Raw genomic sequence first — 4973 nt, 5'->3', positions numbered from 1 at the left:
AATCTCCGATCATTGTTGGCCAATAGTATCCGTGGCGTTTGATTTTCACGGCTAGTGATCTTCCGCCGGAATGGTTGCCGCATGAGCCGGAATGTATTTCCTCCATTACTTTCCTCGCCTTTTCTCCTTCCAGGCACGTCAGGAGCGGTCCGGAGAATCTCCACTTGTAGATTTCGCCGTCCACTGTTACGTAGCGTGCGGCCTGTGTTCGGATCTTGCGAGCTGACCATTTTTCGGCGGGCAGTTGCCCGTCGATAATGTAGTCTCGAATCGTCTGAAGCCATGGGGTATCACAACCGTAATCGGATTGCTCCGATGGTGGTGGTATCGTAATCTCTTCTTCCTCGTCGTCTTGACCCTCTATGAGATTGACAACGACTGGCGGTCCGATACTCGGATGTTCGATGAATTCGACCGGAATTACCCTTTTGAGTCCTGGATCGGAACTTGATGCTAAGGCCGCGAGGGCGTCCGCCTGGACATTCTCGGAACGGGGGATCCGGGTAAGGGCGAAACAGTCGAAGTCTTGAGCTAGACCTTGGACCAGTTTGAGGTACGCGTCCATCCGTTCGTCTCTGGCTTCATATTCTCCGCTGAATTGACTGGCCACTAACTGGGAGTCGCAGTAAGCGTGGAGATTACGTATTTTTAAGCCGTGAGCCAAACGTAGACCTGCGATCAATGCTTCGTATTCGGCCTCGTTGTTTGAGGCATGGAATTCCAGTCTGAACGATTGTTCCAGGATCTCGCTCGTTGGAGATGTGAGACGGATCCCGATACCCGATCCTTGCTTGGATGAGGATCCGTCGACGTGGAGGAGCCAGGTGGAATTTGGTTCCTCGTTGGTTATTGCTCCCGTTGGAAGTTCGACCAAAAAGTCCGCGAGCACTTGTGATTTTGCGCTCGTCCTTGGTCGGTATTCGATGTCATACTCGCTCAACTCGACCGCCCACTTAGCCAATCGGCCTGATTGACTTGGGCTATGCAAAATTGTCCGTAAGGGAAAAGTCGTGAGGATAACAATCGTGTGGGATTGGAAATATGGTCGTAGTTTTCGGGCCGATGTTACGACCGCGCATGCCAATTTTTCCATCAACGGATACCTAGATTCGGCATCCAGCAAGGTTTTGCTTATGTAAAAAATAGGTTTCTGCTCCCCGCGTTCTTCCCTGATCAGGACTCCGCTTACGGCTGTTGCCGATACCGCGATGTACAAGAATAAAGGCTCCCCTTCCACGGGTTTTGCGAGGACTGGAGGAGTAGCTAAATAACGCTTCAGCTGTTGGAAGGCGTTTTCGCACTCTTCCGTCCATTCGAATTTTTTATTTCCTCGCAGGACGTCGTAGAAGGGCAGGCACTTATCTGTTGATCGTGAAATAAATCGGTTAAGTGCTGCGATTCTGCCGGTCAGTCTTTGGACTTCCCGTTTATTCTTCGGCGAAGCCATCTCGATTAGAGCGTTGATCTGTTTTGGATTTGCTTCGATACTGCGGTTGGTGACCAAGTAGCCGAGGAATTCTTCTGATGCCACGGCGAATCTACATTTCGTCGGGTTGAGCTTCATGTTATGGGAGTTTAGTTGTGCAAAGCATTCTTCGAGATGTGACACGTGATCTCTTGCTTTGAGGGATTTGACAAGCATGTCGTCGATATAAACTTCCATCGTTTTTCCGAGTTGTTTGGAGAACATTCGGTTCACGAGTCGTTGGTAAGTTGCTCCAGCGTTTTTGAGGCCGAAGGGCATTACCTCATAGCAATAGGTTCCGCGATCGGTAATGAACGCAGTCTTCTCACGATCGTCGGGATTCATCCTAATTTGATTATAGCCTGAGAAAGCATCCATGAAGGATAAGAGTTCGTTGCCCGCCGTTGCTTCTACCAATCGATCGATATGTGGTAGAGGGAAGCTATCCTTTGGACATGCCTTGTTTAGGTCGGTAAAATCTACGCAAACTCGCCACTTCCCGTTTTTCTTTTTGACTACTACGGGGTTGGCGAGCCAGTCCGGGTATCTTACTTCCGTTATCGACCCAACTTTAAGCAGTTTTTCGACCTCATCGTTTACTGCGGTAGCACGTTCGGGTCCCAGCTTCCGTCTTTTCTGTTTGACGGGTTTGAATGTTGGGTCGATATTCAGCTTGTGACATGTTATGTTAATGTCGATTCCTGGCATATCTTCCGCAGCCCATGCGAAAGTATTAAGGTTCTTTTTAAGACAGGTTATGAGTTCTGTCCTTAAAGGCTCGTGGAGATTGGCTCCAATCTCGACGCAGCGTTCTGGGAAGGCTTCGTCGAGACAGATCGTTACCACGGGTTCACAAGTTGGCTCGCGTTTTTCGTCTAGAGCTGCGAAGATACGAGATTGCCAGAAGAATTCCGCTGAATCCTGACTTCGCGTATCTTTGTTGGAGGTCTTTTTCTCCGCTTTCTTAGGAGTAATTTCGAGGATCGGTCTCTTTCGTTTTAGTTCCGCGGCGAAACAAACCTGTGAAACTCTTGGATTTCCCCAGATTACCTCGACTCCGTTAGGGGTCGGGAATTTGAGGCAAAGATGGTAGGTTGATGGGATTGCGCGCATGGTGTTCAGCCATGGCGTCCCCATGATAACGTTGTAAGATGCGGGGCGGTCAACGACTAGAAACTCTGTGATGTTTGTCACGGTTCCGGCTTTGACAGCGAGTCTAATCGATCCATAGCCATGGTTGTTTCCCCCGAAAGTCCTAGCAGTGGGCTTGGGCATTTTGCGATTTCGGATTGACTGATCCCATCTTTTCAAGAGTGTCTTTGAAGATGATATCGGCCGAGCTTCCGGTATCGATTAGCACTCTAGCGACGTCGATATCTCGAATCGTCAACTCGATAACAAGGAGATCGTTTCGAGGTTTGGCTCGATCGATTGTTTCTCCCCCCTTGAATGAGATGACGTTCGCGCACGTCGAATCTTGCATACCGTTCCTGATCGTTGAGTGGCTTTTGCGGGTTAGATTGATCCGTAAGTCCCCCTCCTTCTAGCGCCAAACTGTGGGAACCGAAATTCGCACTGTCGATTTCCGTTTAAATAAGGAAACTAGGAAAACCCTAACTTCCCAGAGGACCCGGATATCTGTTAATTACCACACGTCAAGCAATCAGAACACGAGAATGACAACGATAAAAATAAGAAATCAAAAAAGAGAGCAAAGTAGATCTTATTCCGAATCTGCGTATAAGCCTGGGCTCGAGAGCTGTCGGCGAGATTCCTAGTTCTAGCAACCGTAAGACGGCTAAACCTAATTGAGTCGCAGCTCGAAATAACAAAAACGGAAAGTTGCCTAAATCACTCTAAGTGCTAAGTTTGCTCTGAAAAAGTTCTCCCCTTCTGCTCCTCGCCTAGGACTCCTTATATACTAGCTCCAAGGTCGGTTTACGCTTTTACTCTTTTGCCCTTAAGCCGTCATAGCATAAAAATGGAGATATTCCATTTTTCCCGATCTTCACAATTATCTTCAAAACTTCCGTATTTATCCGCGGAAACTTGACATTTATCCTTCCTCGTGGGCCAAGCGTGAACCATGCTGTGGTTCACGGGCTTTTGGTTAGGAAAAATCGTAGGATGGGCCTCAAATCGTGTTTTAGGTCCCTTTGGGCCGTCTTCCGACTCGACACGTTTACTACGAGTTTTCCGCGGTTTCTAATCCGCGAAGTTTGACCGATGAATTAGAATAGCGGGAAACATGGACTGAGCTTGTTACGGTCTTCGGGAGATAGCATTCGAAGGTTTGACGAGAATGCAAGGACTGGTGTCGTATCGATGTTCGGAAAGGTTCAATCGCTAAACCGCGACCGAACTTTGGCTCGGGCCCAGTCGCTATGTAGCGACCAAGCGAAACGAGTGCTCGGTCGCTACGTAGCGACCGAGCTTCGGCTTGAGCTCGGTCGCTACGTAGCGACCGAGCGGGACGATCGCTCGGTCGCTACGTAGCGACCGAGCTTGGCTGAGCTCGGTCGCTACATAGCGACCGAGCGGGATGGACGTTCGGTCGCTGTGTAACGACCTATTTCGAGCTTTCATCGGACATCTCGATTCTTTCTTCCACCAAGCTTTTTCGTAAGGAAGAATCTATTTCGAAAAGTATTCTTCGGAGAAACTCTTATTTTCTTCTTCGGACGTTTTGAATGTTAAATTTGTCGTAACCGTTTTTGACCCCAACAATCGTATTCCGGTCCTGGTCCACTCAGGGACTCGACCGTTTCACCCTGACCATAGGTCCATATCCGAATAGGTCGTGGCCTGATCCTCATCCATTACTTGACTTGATCATTCTCAACCGTAGGTCAAACTCCGACTTGGTTGTACTACGACCATGGTCCTCTCTCGGACATGGTCAACTTTGGCTCTGCCATCTCGGCCGGAGCCAAAGAAATGGACTCAAGGACAGCGGAACTGTCCCTGGTTCCAGTTCAATCAGAAATTGATCAGACCTATCAGGGGGGACACCTTGTAGCGCCTGAAACACATCCTGGAACTCGGACACCAACGAATCCTCGCGTGGGTCTAGCAGAAAACCAGAACTGTCAGGCTTTGTAGTTGTAATTGTAGCCAAGAATGACTGACAACCCTGTTCCAGCATCCGAATCGCTCGAACTGCTGAAACCACTACTTTCTCTTGAGCATGACACAGACCTTGGTACTCTACCGGGTGAAGTCTATTCTCCAATTGCACACGACCCTTATGGCAATCGAGAGTGGCTCGGTACTTTCCCAATCAGTCCATGCCTAAGATCACTATTGATTCTTTAGGTGGACACCGACCAGATTCACAGGGAAGGCCTTTCCCTGGATCTGTACTGGGATATTCGACATGAGACCTAGTGAGTTCATGGCTTGCCCACTGGCTGCCCTCACTATCCCAAAATTATCACCTGCATCCAGACAGAACAAACCCTTTCCAACCAGTCCCGGACTCACAAAACCTATGTGTAGCCCTGCGTCG

Source organism: Brassica napus, unplaced genomic scaffold, assembly GCF_020379485.1.
Source record: "Brassica napus cultivar Da-Ae unplaced genomic scaffold, Da-Ae ScsIHWf_1226;HRSCAF=1752, whole genome shotgun sequence".
Lineage (NCBI taxonomy): Eukaryota > Viridiplantae > Streptophyta > Magnoliopsida > Brassicales > Brassicaceae > Brassica > Brassica napus.
This window is presented reverse-complemented; position numbering follows the sequence as displayed.